Raw genomic sequence first — 20,619 nt, forward strand, 5'->3', positions numbered from 1 at the left:
GGTGATTGGCCCATGTGGTTGAAAGATCTATGTGGTTGCTTGGGGATTGGAATTTGAACCTGTGTGTCTGAATAGGGGCCAGTGTTCCATAGTTTAGGTAAATATTTGTTAGCTCTGCTAACTACAATGATGTGTGGCAGTGATGTGGAGATCTGGAGGAATCACATGGTGAATTACATTTCAGAAGTGGCATGGAGGAGGATAATGTTACCAGGATGGTTTTTCAAGCCAGTTTCATGTGGTGAGTGTGACGCATATTCCAGCACTAATCTCTCTCACTTGAATCTTTTATTCTGTGCATGTAATATGTGTTGGCACATTTTCTTGGTCCATAAAATCAGTTCCCCATATGTTGCTGAAGAACAAAGTTCTGCCATCAATTTGTGTGTCCCCTTATGGAGGGGACATTTTGGGTTTTGTCTGAATGTAGCTAGAAAGACGTCAAACTGCACAGGTTGTACACAGGTTGTACCCTGAAATCCAATAGGATGGACAGCGGTACATAAATATTTTAAAATAAATTGATCAAACTGTATATTTCCCACCCAAATTCTCTTGACATAGACCAGGGAGTGCTCCCTACCCACTATTCAGCCAGTGTGGGACCCCTGAGATTGTAAATGCTCTGCATTGCTCTGGTCTAATTGAATCACCGTAACACCTTTTGAATTGGCCACTGAGAGCCCTGAGATATAAGGGGCCTTACAGGAAGTACTGTAAGTCCAGCATATATTCCACTCTTTTGTAAAACAATAGGCTCATTTGAGGCTACACTTGGAAAATGTCCTTCTAACACCATGCATTTGTGCAACAACCCTTCATTCCATCCAAGTCTATAAATGCCCATAACCCTTCACTCCACCCAAGTCTATAAATGCCTATAACCCTTCACTCTACCCAAGTCTATAAAGTCTTTTGCATTTCCAGAAGTAAGAGTTTCCCCACAGGTTCTGTTCTTTGAGTTTTTCAGAGTTCCATACTTCCCATTCCCCTCTGGAATGTCTTTAATCCATCCCTTCCTCAAACATTTGTGAGTTCCCCACTGGTGTCTGTCTCTGAAACCCTTGAACGATCATACCCTTCTCTGGTGTTCCTGACATAGCATAAGGAAGGTCAGGCAATATTCCTTCTCCTTTTCCTAAATCTCTTTTCCTTGCCTTCTCTAAGTCCTACTACAAATCTGCCTTCATCTCTTTTCCTCAGAAGCCAATGCTACACTGCACAATTCTGCCACACCTCATCCCCAGCCCTCTCCTGTCTTCTCTCTCTTCTTTTCTGGGAAGCTTTTCGTAGTGGACCATTTAATTGCTATTTTGTTATATTTTTCCTCAATAAAACTCAATCTCTGGAAAAGTTCTCATCTTGTTTCTGTTGCTCCTTTCTGGGTAATTGACATGGGCGTTATCCAGATTAAATAGCAGTGGAGGCTGGTGGCTTCAATGTCAGTGGGGCAGTGAATCCGCCCCGGGTTTCAGTCAGAACCCTAAAGAAGCTATCCAAGGTGCGGAGCCACCAGCCTCCACTGCTAAATAGTCAAATGCTGGCTCTGTTGCGGTGTAGTTAAAACATAGACTCATAGAATAGTAGGGTTGGAAGGGGCCTACAAGACCATTGAGTTCCACCCCCTGCTCAATGCAAGAATCCAAGTCAACGCATCCCTGACAGATGGCTGTCCAGCCTCACCTTGAATGCCTCCAGTGTGGGAGAGCCCGCTACCTCCCTAGGCAATTGGTTCCATTGTCGTATTGCTCCAACAGGACGTTTTTCCTGATATTCAGCTGGAATCTGGCTTCCTGTAACTTGAGCCCATTATTACGTGTCCTGCACTCTGGGATGATCGAGAAGAGATCTTGGCCTTCCTCTCTGTGACAACCTTTCAAGTACTTGAAGAGCGCTATTGTATCTCCCCTCAGTCTTCTCTTCTCAAGGCTAAACATTGGCCTTTTTTGTAGCCACATCACATTGTTGGCTCATATTCAGCTTGTGATCAACAACAATTCCAAGATCCTTCTCGCTTGTAGTGTTGTTGAGCCACGTATCCCCCATCTTGTAACTGTGCATTTGGTTTCTTTTTCCTAGGTGCAGAACATGGCATTTATCCCTATTGCATGTCATTCTGTTGTTTTCAGCCCAGCGCTCCAGTCTATCCAGATCACTTTCAATTTTGTTTCTGTCTTCCAGGGTATTAGCTATCCCGCCCGATTCTGTGTGATCTGCAAATTCGATCAACATTCCCTGCACCTTCTCCTCCAAGTCATTAATAAAAATGTTGAAAGTACTGGGCCCAGGAGTGAGCCCTGCAGTACCCCACTCGTTACCTCTCCTCAGTCTGAGAAGATCCCATTGATAAGCAGTCTTTGAGTCCAATTCTGTAGCCAACTGTGGATCCACCTGATAGTAGGGATGTTAGAGAAATCTGCCACAGACTCCAATGAGGCCAGATTCCAAAGAATCCAGCCTCTGGAGTCCGTGGTGGAATGGAGCACTCACCTCTGCCTCCCTCCGGAATCCGTGTGAAGCCGGATGGCGATCCTACGGAGCCAGCTGCAGGCTCCATATCGCTGGCAATACGGCCGGCCGCCATTGCTGTGCCGTATCCCTGGCTGAGTGAGGGCTGACTCTGAGGGCTGACTTTGCCCATTCCTACCTGATAGTTGTTTCATCTAGTTTGCTTAGGTCAGTTTGCAGAGTGGAGCTAGGGCTATAGTGGGAACCAGTTACCGTAGCACCACAGATGAGTTAAATTCTTCCATTTATTTGTGTTTGAAAGGGCCTATTCCCTGAGCATGGAAAAGCAGCCTGCAGACATGTCATGAGCAAATGTTTTTTCTATGTAAAACGTAGAAAAATAACATGTAGCCTGATTCTGTGTTTATTCTGAAGCATATCTCACTGGTCTCAATGGAATGTACTCCCAGGTAACTTTATCTAAGATTGCAGCCTTGGAAGGTTTAAAAAATGTCATTACAGCTGAGGTACACCAGCAAATAAGTTGCCAGGATTGGGTGTTAAAATGACTATAGGGCTGGAATAGCATCATGCGGAGGTATCCAAATAAGGGATACCTAGTTAAGGAGAGTTTTAAGCCTTCTTAATGTGCTGTTCCAAATGCTTGGGGGCTAAAACTGGAGATAGGGCTGAGGCCATGCACACTGGCCCCACCCTGAATGTCCCCTATGTATGCTGGACCCACCCCCCTCAGATCCCTCCTCAGATCCCTGACTTGTCTGTAGAGGTAACGCAAGGTCCCTGATTGTATGGAGAGTTCTACTCATGTTCAAGTAAACCTGAGTAGAGTCCCTACAAATCTTACTGGTCAACACAGCCAGGTCAGGGATCTGAGGGGGTGGGCAGCATGCACAAGGACACTGGAGGCAGGGGCCATGTGCACAAGCCCGTCCCCAGTTTTAGCCCTTACACATTTGGGAAAATGCATGAAGAAGGCCATAATATATCCAGAAATGAGATAAACTCATATTTTGTTTCTTCATTTATAGTGGAAATGTATTTACTCCAATTGGTTCATAAATTGCTCACAAAATGTATGTTTTATATTATTTTGCAATTAATCATACCTGCATAGCTACAAGGGCAGAGTTGAAAAACTTGCCGATGTAAGATCAACTCCAAGTCAAACGCTTTGTAGTGTAATTCTTCTCTTGTAATTAGTGCATGTTTAAAAATAGCAACTTAATTTCATCCCAAACCAATTAAAGCCTTGGATATTTTGCTGCAAATTCCAATATAGTAGAAAAGTACTGTAATTAGTGCTTTATTGGTTGTGTAATTTGAAATTATGTAAATCATATAGCTACTAAACCACAGTAAGTGGAACTTAAGCACCAATTTAAGCTTAATTAACACACAATAATAGGTTTATTAAATATCTACATGCATATCTGATATACATTAACAGGCACTGAAATAGTTTTGTTTCCTAGGGGAAATATTTGTTACTTAGGGAACACAACTGACTAACATATATCACTCAGAATGTGTGATAATAACTAGAGGAACAGGTTATCGTGCTATGCCTTAATGAGAGCTACACCTCATGAGAAGAACTGAATGTAAGAACATGCTGTAAAAGTCTGGAATATGTGAAGTGAGAAATCAGTACATTTGCATCGGTACCTCCTCCTAAATAACAGTGTTCCTTCCAGTCTTAGGTAGGGTCTAGCACTGTTGACTTCAAATCCTACTGTTGCTATTGACTACATACCAGGGGTGATTCCAGATGGAGGGCTCACGGTGCTAACACTCAAAAGATATTGTGCAGCTATTCCGTCTTTTTTTCCTTAACTGATTTTTTTTTCTGGTAGGAAATAGCTATGGATGATTTCATCAATTTCATTCTCAGTTTCTTATTTTTCCAATCTCAAATTTGATTCATCTCAAACTTTGAGAATTAAAAAAAGTCTGCATGAAAATTCATAAGAATTTTTCTGCACATTTCCCCTAATACATGCATTGTCTGCAGGTGTTCTTGACTAATATACACTTTTTTTGCAAGCAATTTAGCCAGTATAATGCATTTTAATGTTACTTGCTGAATATATACAGTTTGTATGTAGTTTTTAATGGGAAAACTCCGTTGCAAATTGGGTGAACTGTGAATTTCAGAGTACAACTGAGTTTCATTTTGCATTGTGGTTCAAAAGAGCAAAATTAGGTAAATTTGCAATGAAGTGTGAACTCAATGAATATCTCTCCCATTTCTAGTAAGAAAACGACAGAAGAAGTGGTGGGAAAACACGGGAGGGCTACAAATGGAAGATAATTTCATAAGAACATAAAAACCGAAGAAGAACCATGCTGGATTAGACCAAGGGTTGATCTTATCCAGCATTCTGTCCACACAGCGGCCAGCCAACTGCCTGTGGGAAAGCCACAAGTAGGACATGAGTGCAATAACACTTTCCTGCCCATGTTCCCCAGCAACTGGTGCACATAAGCATACTGCCTCTGATACTGGAGGTGACACATAGCCATCAAGACCTGATGTAGAATTCCATGAATGAGCTGGTGCAACAAAGGTAAGATAATGTTTGGATCTCCTGCAGCTGGCTCTGTCACCCAGGGAAGCTGCAACAATAAACTCTCATCCAACTCAGGCAGTGACTTAAAACATGGTCAGATGACTCCAAGCTACTTGTCGAATGGTAACTTGTAGGGATGTCAGAGAATTTTGCCACGAATCTCGGGGAGGCCAGCGCATTCGGCCTCCCGAAATCGGTGGCGAAATGGTCTGCCCCCCCCGGGACAGGACTTACCTTGGGCGAATCTCCCTGGCGGCGGCGGCTGCAGCGGTGGTTCGGCGGCAGTTCGGCGGCTGCGGCGGCCGGTCTTCCGACCGGCTGCCACCACCGCCATTTCCAGTAAAAAAAAAACACGTGATAGGCTACGTAAAGATTTACATAGCCTACCACGGCTAGATCTTTTAAAAATACCATGATAGGCTACGTAAATCTTTATGTAGCTTATCACGGCTGAGTAAAAAAAAAACCCTAAAAACCGCGCGTATGCAAATGGCGGCGCCCATGGGCACCGCCATTTGAGTTCCTTATTTTGGCACGTCTAGTCTACGTAAACATTTACGTAGACTACGGCGAAAATAAGGGGAATGCAAATAGCGTAGCATCTACGCTATTTGCGGTCCCCTTATTTTCGCCGTAGTCTACGTAAATGTTTACGCAGACTAGACGTGCCGAAATAAGGAACACAAATGGCGGCGCGGTTTTTTTGTTTTTGTTTTACTCAGCTGTGATAGGCTATGTAAACATTTACGTAGCCTATCACGGCTGACTGCAGGGATGCAAATGGCGGTGGCTACGGCCACCGCCATTTGCAGACACGGCTGGCCAGGATTCACGGTGGAAGGGACGGGGCGCCTCCCCCCCGGCCAGAGTTTCGGGGGGGAGGGACAGGGCACCTGCCCCCCAGCCAGAATTTCAGGGGGGAGGGACAGGGCGCCTCCTCCCCTGGCCAGAGTTTCGGGGGAAGGGACGGGGCGCCTCCCCCCAGCCAGAATTTCAGGGGGGAGGGACGGAGCACCTCCCCCCCGGCCAGAATTTTGCGGGGAGGGACGGGGCACCTCCCCCCCACCTCTAATCACATTTCGTAAAAGGTAAGTGACTCTCGTACATCCCTAGGTAACTGCTCCTATAAAACTACAGTTCTTCCCATATTTCCTTTGGTTATGCCGAGGAGTCCACTGCATAACTTATGCAGTGGACTCCTCGGTAGTTGTCACTCTGGTTTCTTGACTGCACACAAAGTACCCGGGTTTAAATGTACTATCTGTGTGCCTGGCTTCTCCTCTCTCTGCCTGCCCTCAGGCTGCAACATAGAAAGCTATATAAGTTAGACCATTGGTCCATCTAGCTACTAGGGATGTACGAAACACCTACATGGCTCCATCCTGGGCAATCCGCGGTGGGGGGGGGAGGAGCTCCGTCCCTCCCCCCGGAATCCTCAATGGGGGGTGGAGACGATCTGGTCCTCCCGCCCGGAATCCTGCCCGGCTGGCTTCGCTCCGCGGCCAAGCCGCGGAGTCGCCGGCCGGCTTTGGCCGCCGGCTGGCTTCGGCCGCCTGCAGCCGGACATCCAGCTGCAGAGCAGCTCTGCAGGGACGCAAATGGCGGCTGTCGTAGCCGCCGCCATTTGCATCCCTGTATTGAGCCGAGATAGGCTACGTAAATATTTACGTAGCCTATCACGGCAGGGGGAAAAACCCCAGCGTACGCAAATGGCGGTAGCCGCCGCCATTTGCGTACACTGGGTTTTTCCCCCCTGCCATGATAGGCTACGTAAATAGTTACGTAGCCTATCACGGCTATGAAGAGGAGGAAGCAAAGAGGAGGAAGCCGCAGGACGGCCGCCATTCGCAGAGTAGCGCGGACGGGAGCAGGTTAGTGCTCCGTTTCGCGTGCCTTTTGTGGGTTGGGGGGGTGGGGGCTTCATTCCATGACGGATTTCGGGGGGCCGAATGCCAGTGTATTCGGCCTCATCGAGATCCGTCGTGGAATTCTCTGACATCCCTACTAGCTGCCAAGTTAGACCATTAGTCCATCTAGCTCAATACTGCAGGACCGCCGCCATTCGCACAGCAGCATAGACGGGAGCAGGTAAGTGCTCCGTTTCGTGTGCCTTTCGTGGGGTGGGGGCGGCGGGGACTTCGTCCCACACACCTTCCGTGGGTTGGGGGGGAGCGGGGGCTTCGTTCCATGACAGGTTTCGGGGGGCCGAATGCACTGGCATTCGGCCTCACTGAGATCCGTCGCGGAATTCTCTGACATCCCTACCCTGGACTACAACTCCTGTATTGATTTCCCTAACAAAAATAAATGTGGTGGTACAGTTTGTTGTGCACATTTTTTGGGTCATTGGCTGACTAGTCCAGTCTTATTTATTTATTTATTTATTTATTGCATTTATATCCTGCCTTTTTTCCTCCAAGTAACTCAAAGCAGCATACATAAATAATCCTCCTTTCCATTTTATCCTCACAACAACAACTCTGTGAGGTAGGCTGAGCTGAGAGTCTGGCTGGCCCAAAGTCACCCAGTGAGCTTCATGACCGAGTGAATGGGGACTAGAACTTGGGTCTTCCAAGTCAGAGTCCAACACTCCAACCACTTCACCACACTGGCTCCCAGTGTGGTGTAGTCTTCTGCCAAGGCGGAAGATTACAACATGTTAGAGCATGAGGGAAAACGAGAGCACATCAGGGGACTGGCTTTTTTCTTTTGTTCATTTTATATGGTGGAATACAGGAAATAAAACATTTATAGCATTTCATTCAGGCCAGTCCTTATAAAAGCTTCTAAAACTCTTCACTGCCAAAACAAATCCCTCCAAATAAGACTCCAGGAATAACCAATTCAAGATTTATTTTTTTAAAAATTTACATTCCTTCAGTTCTGGGCTTTAGCTCCTCTGATGTAGAATCTTCTTATGCCTCTTTCATGTTTGCCTCTAAATCTGCCCTTTTCATGTTTGCATCAAAACATGAAAATAAACATGCATTTTAATGCTGCTGTTTGCTAGAAAATGATAGGAGGCTAAACCGAATAATAGCTTTTTCCCCATCATATCTAATTTGACATAATACCTGAAGAACGATTAACATTTGCACTAAAAACATTGACATTCATATGTCTGTAGTTAGTAGGAATAAGAGTATGGGAGCAAAAATAATTTGCTGTACAATAATTGGAAACGTATTTTCCCTCAATTTAATAATTCTAGTTCAAGTATAAAAAATTAAGTTCTCAAATAAATAAACCATGAAGACAAAATCAGTTGTCTTTAATCTGTAATTATAAGCTCTATATATCTCTACTCAAAAGTAAGGCCAGTTGATTTGTTTCCAGATTAGTTTAAGGCTGTAACCTATGCACTTACAGACATATAGAGGACTACATCGTAAATGTTAAATGTGTCATTCTCATTAGCATTTCCATCCTAAGATCTCTTTCCTGGCCCTATCAGTGTATATATGAAGTCACGATTTTGCCCCAGTCTGCATCACTAACACTTATTTACACGGAACTGCTTAGGGGTATTTTTAAGTATGGACAGCAGAATATAAGGGAACAATCCTACCAGATAGGCATCCACCTCCGAACTCAGAGGCGAGTGCCTATCTATCCAATGCAGGGCAGGAGAGGTGCGGAGGGGATTGTCCCCTCCGCACTTCAGCCGCCCTGCATTTGCAGCTAGACAGCCCATTTTGGCTGTCTGGCTCCAGGAAGGTGGAGCAGGGGAAGCAGCTGCCAGACAACACGTTGGATGTGTCATACCGGCATTTCCACCTTCCCCACCCTGGAACACCCCAAGGAACGCCCCATTTTCACTGCTCCATGCTCCTCTTCTGAGCGTGGAGCGTGGGGCCGTTCCGAGCTGCCTGAGAGGCAGCGCGCGTGGGGGGGGGGAGGTTGGTTCTCGGGGACCAACCTCGGAGCGCAGGGTCCGAGGTCGGTTCCCGGAAACTGACATATCTTATGGCCATCTAGCCACTGACTAGTGGCCATAGGATTGCTCCCCAAATCTATTAAATAAATAAATAAATAAATAAATAAATTTGCTATTTTGTTGCCCATTCACACAGTTTGGAGAGATCCTTTTGGAGCTCTTTGCTTAGATTTTTATCACCCCAAATAATATGATGTCATTCACAGACTTGGTCACTCCTAACCACAGCTCATTTATGAAGAAGTTAAATAGCACTGATCCAAAAGAGATCCTTGGGATACCCAACTGCTTATTTCTCTCCATTTCAAGAACTCTTTACTCCTCCCTTGTATTTTGTTCATATACCTTACATATGAAAGCCATTTAGGGACCATTGCCAATTTGCCAATCCTTGCCTATATAGTGTGTGTTTTTTTTTTAAATGAACAGCAATATCATAGAATGGAGGACCATCTAGTCCAACTCCATGCTTGATGCAGGAAATCCAAAGCTTGAGCATACCCAACAGATGGCAATCTTGCCTCTGCTTAAGACCTCCTGTGATAATAACAGCACAACAATGTGACATTTAACAGCATTGCTCTGGGGCAACAGATGGTTCAAAGAATGTGATATTTGCTGGAGCCGTGATGCTTTCTGCCCATACTTTTTCACAGGTCTCCTTTAAAATTAGTTCTTGTTTTTGTCTAATTAGAGTTGAGGAAGGCACAGCTTCCAGGACAACCCATGATGGATCAGTCATTAAAAAGGGTGGGTTAAATCAGATCCATGCTACTTATCCTTTCAAAACTGGCGAGTGTTCATTACTTAATTAGAAAGATCACTCATTTTCCAAAAGTAGAACAGTGACTGCTGTCTCTAGTATTTCACACCATATTCTGATCCAGTTGTTTTCAGATATTTTTAGAGATACTTTTTAAACATGGTCAGTGGAATATTTTTTAAACATGGTCAGTGGAAAGTTCTGAACAACTTTCGCCCAGTCTCAAATCTGCCATTTTTTGACAAGGTGACTGAGCGGGTGGTGGCGAGTTGAAGGTACGCTTGGAAGAAGCCGATTATCTAGAACTATTTCAGTCAGGCTTCAGGCCTGGGCATGGGATAGAAATGGCCTTGGTCGCCTTGGTGGATGATATGACAAGGGCTCTGGATAGGGGCGAATGCTCCTTCCTTGTTCTCCTCGACCTGTCAGCGGCTTTTGATACTGTTGACCCTGGTATCCTCCTGGACTGCCTGGAGGGGTTGGGCATCAGAGACACCATATTGCGGTGGTTCCGGTCCTTCCTCTCCGGCAGGCACCAGAGGGTAGCACTGGGACAGGAGATCCCGTGGTCGCTCACTTGTGGGATGCCACAGAGTTCCATCTTCTCCCTGATGCTATTTAACATCTATGTAAAGCTGCTGGGGGCTATCATCAGGAGGTTTGGGGTGCGGTGTCATCAATATGCGGATGACACGCAGCTCTACCTCTTGTCCAAATCTTCACCAAGGTTGGCCATAGAATCCCTGTCCAAATGTCTGGAGACGGTGAGTGGCTGGGTGGGGAGGAATAAGCTGAAGCTGAACCCTGACAAGACCGAGGTACTTTTAGTGGGTCTTGTCAAGAGGAGGCTGGGGGATGTTGACCTGGTGTTGAATGGGGTACGGCTACCCTTGAAAGACCAGGACCGCCACCTGGGGGTCATTTTAGACTCCCAGCTGTCCATGGAGGCTCAGGTGTCAGCTGTGAGTCGGACAGTGCTGTACCAACTCCATCTGATACGGCGGCTGCACCCCTACCTTCCTGACCATCTGCTCCATCGGTAGTACATGCCCTGGTCTCCTCTCATTTAGACTACTGTAATGCGCTCTACGTGGGGTTACCCTTGAAGACAGTTCGGAAGCTGCAGCTGGTACAGAACGCGGCGGCTCGCCTGATTAAAGGCAGCTGCCTGCGAGGTCACATCACTCCAGTGCTGAAGGAGTTGCACTGGTTACCAGTTGTTTTCCGTGCCAAATTCAAGGTGTTGGTTTTGACCTTTAAAACCCTATATAGTTCTGGCCCAGGCTATCTTAAGGAGCGCCTCCAGCAACACCAAACAGGCCGCTTAACAAGATCAGCCTTGGATGGCCTTCTCTCTGTCCCATCAGCCAGGACAGCTAGACTGGTGGGGACAAGGGAGAGGGCCTTCTCTGTGGTGGTCCCCACTCTGTGGAACTCCCTCCCTAGGGAACTCTGCCATGCCCCCTCTTTAATGAGCTTCCGCCGTGCATTAAAAACATGGTTGTTCAGGTAGGCATTTGGGGTGGGTTAGGGTATTTTTAGAAATATGGTGTTTTTATTGTAGAATTTTATTGTTTTAAGCTGTTCTATTATATACTTTGTACATCACCCAGAGTGGCTGGGTGACCAGCCAGATGGGCAATTAATAGAATGAATGAATGAATGAATGAATGCCTAGTATAAAGGCACAATCCTATGCATGTTTAGACAGAGAAAAGGCCTACAACTCCCAGCATTCCCCATGCTGGCTGGAGAATGCTGGGAGTTGTAGGCTTTTTCTCTGTCTAAACATGCATAGGATTGTGCCCTAAATCTAGTAAGTAAGTAAGTAAGTAAGTAAGTAAGTAGTAAAATGGATGCAGTACAGTTGAAATGAAATATCTAGAAATGCTTGGCATATCCTAACATTTAATTTTTGCAGCCTTAATTTTTCCATGCCAAATTTCTGTATTAAACAACAAATGCTGCCTACAGGCAGAATAATAGCTACCCGGGTTTGGCAGTCTACTATGAACCTGGCATTTTCATATTACCTATTTTATATTTATTGACTAAGAACTATCAGTGCAGTCCTGTGTGAACAAGAAGGGTTTTGCTCTTGTAGCAATGGCAGGGAAAAGTGCCCACTTCATCGTAAAGAGTAAATAGTAATTAGATTATTTAATCTAATGCATAATTAGACTGCTAAAACATGCTCTATAGCGTGCTGCCTTTCTTATTTAGACATGCCTTCCAATGATGAAAGCCATAATTTATATTTGCATCTACTATGCTTACTGCTGTTTTAAAATATATTGGTATCTTGCTGCTTTTGTGTGTTGTTCATTTCTGATAATTGTTTTCCATGTTTCTATTGAAATTGCTAGCTCCCTTGTGAGCTCCATTGTGGAGCTGAAAGGTGGGATAAAATAATTTTAATATAAACAAGTAACTTACGAATATGAGACAAATGTGGAGATCATAGAATAGTAGAATAGTAGGGTTGGAAGGGGCTTATAAGACCATCGAGTCCAACCCCCTCTGTAGATCTTTGGTGTGATCTGGCTGATGGATAATGTGCACATAAGATGTGCCTACTTTTTCCTCCCATTTTCTTCCCACTTTTTATTGCCAGCTCAGCCAGATTTCACTGTCTTTCTGATGCAATTTCCGCTCTTTGCTAACTGATCTTCCACTACCTGTCACAACGAAGTAAAAGATAAATGCCAGCTTTCCCCAACCTGGTGCCTTCCAGATGTTTTGAATGACAACTCCTAGCATTCCTGGCTGGTGGCCATGCTGGCTGGGACTGATGGGAGTTGAAGTCAAAAACATCTGGAGGGCACCAGATTGGGGAAGTCTGATTTATGCCATCTCATATCTCAATTACATGTGTATTCTGTCCACCTCAGTCCTGTAGATCTTTTCTCATGTTGACTGCATTGGCAAATAGACACCAATTGACTTTGCTAATAGTTATGAATAGTTTTAACTTCTTACTACCAAAAAAACCACAATGGCTTGGCTGAGACATAATGGGAAACCATATGCAAATGAATATTTGGCTGTCACCCCCCCCCCCCCATCATATGACACAGGAGGAGATTGAAAGCTTTCAATTTTAAACTGACCCCTGTTCCCCTGTGATGTCCAAACACAGGGAACTGTGTTTTGTTAAACTATGGTTAAGGAGATCAAGCCAGGTTCAAACCATCGTTCAAAGAAGCCACCATTGCCTGAGATCAGACATCATGTGGAATTGTTTGGTACAGTTAGTTTAAATTTGAAAGGGCAAGCTATCAGTCTCCCTCTCTGGCTCACAAAAGAGCAGAGGGGAATGTGATGCACACAACACTGAGGGTCTTGCAGGAATGTTTACATAGTAGGAAACCATGGTTTCTGGTTATGTCTGAGCTGAGCCAATGAGAGAGATGGATCTCAAACTGGAGCCATATAAGACCATTTATTGCTGAAGAGCTGTAAAAGGCCCATCATATTTTGATAAAAATCTAACCCATGGGAAATGAATATTGGCAATGATTGGCCATTTCATTTATTTTCTCCAGAAGATATCTCTAGAAAGTTTATTATCTTTCCAAGAGACCATCTTCTGGAGAGAGGATCACAACAAAGAGCTTTCTTTGAAAGAAAAGGTAATCAGAATGAATTGCCCTTAATGAAGTTTTTCTGTTTCTTTCTTTTTAAAATCAAAACATATTTGGCTTTTCATACCGCTTCAGGAAAAAACCTTCCCATCTGATACCAGCTTGAGCCTTGTTTTTTTTACTGCTGTTGCCATTTTTCTGCTTCTCTTTTCCCCATTAATGAATTTCAAGCTGTCTATTGTCTATGCAAAACATAACTGTAGGAATACAAGGGCCAGCACAGACATTACTTTAAATCCATATCTTTAAATCCATTTCTTGAAAACGGTATTACTCAAGAGTAGGCGTATGGCCCTGATCCAGATCTTAAAAGCCTCCCTACCTTCACCTTAAGTGCCCAATTCAGATCAGGCCCCCTGCACCTACTCTAGAGTAAAAATGAAAAGAAGGACTTAGCTGCTAGATATGGATTTAAGATAATGTTCTGTTTTTGCCCTAACTCTATTAATGCTCATGATATCAAATGGCAAAATAAGTTTTTAAGCCTGCAGCCCGGCCCTCCCCAACCTGCTGCCCTCCAGATGTGTTGAATTGCAACTCACAGCATTCCCCAGCCAGCCATGCTGGGAATTGTAATCCAACACATCTGGAGGGCACCAGGTTGGGGAGGGCTGCTCTAATCCTTAGACATCAGGTGTGGGCAACATGTGGCCTGCAGGCTGACTGTAGCCACCACTGCCCTTGTTGCAGCCCCCTGCCACTCCCCATTGTCCCCCCCCAGAATAAAATGCCATCTATAGCAGCTATAGAGTACCCAAATGGCCAAATGTTGCTTGTTTGCAAGCTAAATTTGGCCCTTGGGGCACTCATCACTACGAAGCACGGGAAGGGTTACATTTAGCTTGGAAACAAGCTTGGTGTAACTGTAGTAGTGTTCTGTAGCACTAGGGAGCGGTTTGCCACCAAATTGTGGCAGCCAAGCATCCATTTCAGCCCGTTTCTCTGTGCATCTTGTGGTGCCTCACAGACTGCGGCATGTGCTAGGGGCCCAGAGGGCAAACGTTGCGCACCCCCTCTCCTGAGCTGAAAGTGTGTTGCTGTATTTTGAAGGTTTTTTGCAGTCGGACACGGAAGAGATTCTTGTTAAAGAAGCATCGCTCTGCAGGTTTTTCAGTTGTATCCAATTCATCTTTAGCCAACTGATGTGTAGAATTCCCTAAACCAGTGAAATGATGACATTTAATTCAGAAGCTGTTACGTTACAGAAAATAAGGGAGTCATCCTATTAGTGGTGGACGAAAGTCCCTTACCTGTCGTCAAAGGACGTTCGCGGTGGGGGGGAGGCGCTTCGCTGCTCCCCCCGCGAAGTTCAGGCCGGGGGGGGAGGCTTCCCGCCTCGTCCCGGCCGAAATTCAGGCCGGCGGGGAGGCTTCCCGCCTCGTCCCGGCCGAAATTCAGGCCGGGGGGGAGGCTTCCCGCCTCGCCCGGCCGCGAACGTGGAAGTATTTTTTTTTTTTAAACGCCCCCTGATAGGCTACGTGACGATTCATGACGATCTGCGTGACGATCTGCAAAGTCAGCCTTGATAGGCTACGTCAATCGTCACGTAGCCTATCACGGGTGACTTTAAAAAAAAAAAAAAGCGCGTACGCTAATGGCAGCCCACATAGGGAGCCGCCATTCGCGTTCCTTATTTAGTTGCTGTAGTCTACGTAAATGTTTACGTAGACTACGGCGAAAATAAGGGCAACGCAAATAGCATTGCCCTTATTTTCACCGTAGTCTACGTAAAGATTTACGTAGACTACAGCGACCAAATAAGGAACGGGAATGGCGGCTCCCTATGGGGGCCGTCATTATCCGTATGCGCTTTTTTTTTTTTTAAAGTCACCCGTGATAGGCTACGTGACGATTGACGTAGCCTATCACAGCTGACTTTGCAAATCTAGCCGTGATAGGCTACGTGAATCATCACGTAGCCTATCAGGGGGCAGTTTTTTTTTTCTTTGATTGCAATGGCGGCGGCGGCAGCCGGTCGAAAGACCGGCTGCCGCTCCTGCCCCGCTCGAACACCCGCCGAACCGCCGGCCGGACCCGCCACCGGGAGGGACATTCGGTGAAGGTAAGTCCCGTCCCGGGGGGGGGTGCGGGGGGCAGGGGGGGGGGTTCAGAGGATTTCTCCCCGAAACTTGTTCGGGGGGCCGAACACGTTGGCGCTCGGCCCCCCGAAGTTTCGGGGAGAAATTCTCCGCCATCCCTACATCCTATGGCCGCTAGACAGTGGTTAGATGGCCATAGGATAAGCTGTTTTCTGGGAAACGACCTTGGAGCCCATTCTCTGAGGTTGGTTCCTGGAAAACCGACTTCCCCCCATGTCCGCGCTGCCTCACAGGCAGCATGGAGAAGCCCCATTCTCCGTGCTCAGAAGAGGAGTGTGGAGCAGCTGAAAAGGGGCTGGGCTGGGGGTGTTCCAGGGCGGGGAGAGCAGATCTACGTGTATGACACATCCTATGTGTCGTACACACGGCCCCCTCTCCTGCTTCCCCCCTGCTTCCCTGGCTAGACAGCCAAAATTGGCTGTCTAGCAGAAATAGCAGGGCAGGAGAGGCACGGAGGGAACGATCCCACCTTGCTTTGGATAGGCAGTCGCTTCCGAGTTCGGAGACAGCCATCTGTCTAGATAGGATTGCGCCCTAAGAGGGGTTGTTTTGGGTTGGGTTCTTTGGACTGAATGCAGGCACTTGCTTTTCTCATCAAACTATCAAAATGGGAAATGCTGTTACCTGCTCAGTCCTAATCCCATGTTCAGGTGCTTCACTGCATCAGGAAACATTGGCTCAGCACCTCAGCAGTTTTAAGATTCATCCCTGTGAATGGGAAGGTCACAAACACAAACTGTTCATGTGATCTGCTTGTTATATATTATCATTTGATGACTGGCTGTTGTGGTAAGAGGGAATAGTCTGTGATGGCTGATCATGTGATAAACCTTTGCAACAATCCATCTCCAAAAGTGTGTGGCACTCTAGGCTAACTGGTTTATTTGGCATCAGCTTTCATAGGCCACTGCGACTTCATCAGATGTATACAGGAGACTAAGAAGGTAGTGGGCATGATCTAACCATATGAGCTGAGAGACACAATGGAGGGTAAACTGATTTATAAGGTGAGAGATAATGGTAACAGAGACAGGGATCCAGAGACACTCTAGTGGAACTCCACTCACTCAACAGAGCTTTCCTGGCTTCTTCCCCTCACTGTAGCCTCCTGCACACTCTAATAGCTGCTCTAAAGGGACCCTTTTATTCTGCTGGTGTGCTTCTGAACTGTGCTTTGATGTATTTATTTTATTATTGTTTTTACATCTGTTCTGAAGTTACTATTTCTGAAGTTACTATTATTAAGATTTTAACCAAATTTCTTTTTTCTTTTTCTTTTTCAGTTCCTATGTTGTCAGCCCACCTTGAGTGCAATTCTCTTTTTGGAAAGGCAGGGGTTCAAATCAATCAATCAGGGATCCTCTGGAATCTTATGTGATAAGGAATAGTGGATGCAGAAAGGTGGGATATTAAATACATGCATACATACATAAATACAGCAGGAGAGAAAATTGTGAGAATTTGGTGGGGCTTTATTGTGCAACTAGAAGTGCTTTTCCATACATGGAATCTCTGGTTCCATACCCAAAGGAATGCAGAAACACAGTCTGATAACTGGAGTGCTTAACATGAAGGTCAATATCGCACATCCAGGCTATCAAGGGATAACTGTGAGCAATGCGTACTCAACCATGGTACTCAGCTGTGGTACATGTGTTCTGGAACATATATGTTCCCCATTTGGTCTTCCTGCTAAAGCATAAATGGACTGTCCTCTGTAAATGAGGACACATGGCCACCCTCCAAAGTAGTGGTCGAATATGGTTGTACTGTTAACAAATATGTTAATAGTCCCGGTTAACAATCTTGCTGCCCCCTTTTGGTCCGCATTAAGTTTCTGGACTGTTTTCAAAGGCAGCCTCAGGTGTAATGTGCTGCAGTGGGAGGTTACCAAGGTGTAGATAACTGTAACAAGGCTGTCCAGATAGTGTCATAATTGGTATATGAGCTGAAGCTGGTAAAGGTAGTACCAGCCACTGAGGCCTGCAGTGACAATGCTGGATCAAAGGACACTCCCAGGCTGTGAACCTGATAATTTAGGGGGGTACAATCCCCTTGGGAGGCGCTTTGGGTCAGTAGTAGAGCACATGCTTTGAAGACTTAAGGTCCCCAGTTCTACCTCCAGGTAGGGCTGGAAAAACTCCTGCCTGAAACCCTGGAGAGGCACTGCCAGTCAGTGTTGCCATTACTGGGCTAGATTGACCAAGGGTTTGACTCAGTATAAGGCAGCTTCCTGTGTTTCCACGTTCCCTCCAGAAGAGGTTGAATACCACTCAGCTGGGCACATAATAACTGATCAACCAAGTGAAATATTCTGGCTTTTCGAGTAAAGCTTTCAAGCCAGCACCACTGACTTGCGTGAGTCTTCAAAAACTATACAGAAATAACAATATCAGATTTGAAATTACATAGATCGGGGATAGAGATGTTGGAGAAATCCGTTTGCGGGGTCCTCAGTGAGTTTTCATCAGCTCACCCCCCTGGACTCTGGCTCAATGGTCCGTGAGTTGGCCTGACTCAGTGCACGATGAGATGGGCTAACTGGTGGATTTTTCAGGGTTTTGTTGTTGTTGCACAGATCATGTTTTGCACAAAGTCAGGGCCATCAGTAGCACAGTGTGTGTAAAATCACAGCCGTATGTTTTTTATTTACAATATTTATATACCGCTCCATATCATGTGGCGCAGAGTGGTAGGCGGCAGTATGGCAACCGAAACTCTTCCCACGACCTGAGTTCGATCCCAGCGGAAGCTGGGTCCCAGGTAGCCGGCTCAGGTCAACTCAGCCTTCCATCCTTCCAAGGTCGGTAAAATGAGTACCCAGCTTGCTGGGGGAAAGGTAGTCACGACTGGGGAAGGCAATGGCAAACCACCCCGCTATAGTCTGCCATGAAAATGCCAGTGAAAGCAGCGTCCCTCTAGGAGTCAGCAATGACTCGGTGCTTGCACAGAAGGAACTTTTCCCTTTCCCTTTCCCATATCTAGAGCAGATTTCAGAGCAGTATCTGGTCTAAATTGCGCAAATTAGACCATTTATGGCTGCGATTTTGTGCAAATTGCGCTATTGATGGCCCCGATTCTGTGCAAACTGGCCTATGATTCTGCGCCAAAGAACCTTGGTAAAGTTCCTGGGTTTTGGGAAGTATTGGGTGGCTCAGCAAATGCAAACTGAGCGGTCTGTCATGGGGATCTGTTAGGAGTGTATGAAACCCCACTTACTTTGTTCTGCTGGGGTCCACGGGGGGGGGGAGGCAATCTGGTCCTCCCCCCAGAATCCTCGATGGGGTGGAGGTGATCTGGTCCTCCCCCCGGAATCTTCCCTGGCTGGCTCCGCTCCACGGCAAGACTTCGGAGCCGCTGGCCAGGGCCAGCCACAGCCGGACTTCCGGCCATGGCCGGGCCGCTGCGGCCGCAAATGGCAGCCGTCGTAGCAGCCACCATTTGCATCCTTGCATTAGGCCGTGATAGGCTACGTAAGTATTTACATAGCCTATCATGGCAAAAGGCAGGGACGCAAATGGTGGCCGCTACACCATTTGCGTCCCTGCCTTTTGCTGTGATAGGCTATGTAGATACTTACATAGCCTATCACCGCTTGGCAGGGATGCAAATGGTGGCTGCTGTAGCAGCCTCCATTAGCGGCCGCAGCCCGGCAGCATCGGAGCCGCCGCCGGAGCCAGGTAAGTCCATTCCTGCAGGGATTCCACAGGGTGGTGGGGGAGTAGTCTGTTCCGCCACAGACTCCGGGGGGCCGGATTCTAAAGAATCCAGCCTCACTGGAGTCCGTGGTGGAATTCTCCTACATCCCTAGGATCTGTTGGGTCAAAAAAGGACCAGATTTCTCTATGATGGACAATCCCAGTCAGGAAAAGTTTCCATAATTGGATTAAATCCAATGTTCTGTGAATGGACTTCTGTTTGCGCAACAGGATCTCTCCTTGTTCTTCTCCCCACTGCATCCACCTGTGTGCCCCCAAATCTGCTCCGGAGGGTCCTCCAACCAATCAGGGAGAAGATTTGGTGTGTGTGTGGTGTGAGGGGGGGGAGCTATGGGTGGAGGGAATCCAGTCTGCTGTCAGTTTCAATTCCACTGGTGGACGGCTAGCATTGAATCCAACCTGTATTTTGAATTTATTCAAACTTCCTGGTTAATTGAGCTCACTATATGCCATCTATATTAACTCATCATTAAAACACTATCATGGTAGTATTTCCATATATTCAGACTTCTAAAGGCCAAATCACATTTAATGGCTGTACACTGGCATTGACCAGTGTGTGCTGTGGTAAATGTATCATCACAGGAAGGAGTGGTGAACCTCTACAAATAACCTGGGGATGCCTGGTAGAGTGGCCACTTGTGAATCACCAAAATAAGAGGACATGCATCCTCAAAGAAGACGACAAAATAGGACACCGGTTTGCATAAAATGTGTATATGCTAATTTATATGTATAGAGGCAAATTTAGAAATTATTATAATTTTAACAGGAATAGAGAACATCTCACCATAGTCTGGAGGACTTTGACCAGGGGAGCAGCATGCTTGCCTGTTCAGCTTGCTGCTCAGATGGTAACTGTTGATGGGAAACATTATGGTACTTCATCTGTAAACCAGACTTGGACAGGACAGCCCTTCAACTAGGGGTGGACGAAAGTCCCTTTCCTGTCCTCGAAGGACGTTCGCGGTGGGGGGGAGGCGCTTCGCTGGTCCCCCCGCGAAGTTCCGGCCGGGGGGGAGGCTTCCCGCCTTGGCCCGGCCGAAATTCAGGCCAGGGGGGAGGCTTCCCGCCTCGGCCCGGCCGAAATTCAGGCCGCGGAGGAGGCTTCCCGCCTCGCCCGGCTGCGAACGCGAAAGTTTTTTTAAAAAAAACAAAAACGCCCCCTGATAGGCTATGTGACGATTCATGTAGCCTATCACGGCTAGATCTGCAAAGTCAGCCGTGATAGGCTACGTCAATCGTCACGTAGCCTATCACGGGTGACTTAAAAAAAAAAAAAAAAAGCGCGTACGCTAATGGCGGCCCACATAGGGAGCCGCCATTCGCGTTCCTTATTTAGTCGCTGTAGTCTACGTAAATGTTTACGTAGACTACAGCGACCAAATAAGGAACGGGAATAGTGGCTCCCTATGGGG

General features: G+C 46.5%; 1 long non-coding RNA gene across 1 annotated transcript in view; it reads left to right on the plus strand.

Annotated features, from left to right (window-relative positions):
• The window catches only part of LOC146359882 (uncharacterized), a 70,653-nt gene that overhangs the window by 38,408 nt on the left and 11,626 nt on the right, over positions 1 to 20,619 (plus strand). Inside the window, exon 3 of the long non-coding RNA XR_014786816.1 lies at positions 16,766 to 16,883. This is a non-coding gene — a long non-coding RNA (uncharacterized LOC146359882). The remainder of the gene's footprint in view (positions 1 to 16,765; positions 16,884 to 20,619) is intronic.

The sequence above is a fragment of the Heloderma suspectum genome, chromosome 1 (assembly GCF_057233095.1).
Source record: "Heloderma suspectum isolate Gila_16-S chromosome 1, 16-S_ref, whole genome shotgun sequence".
Taxonomy (NCBI): Eukaryota; Metazoa; Chordata; class Lepidosauria; order Squamata; family Helodermatidae; genus Heloderma; species Heloderma suspectum.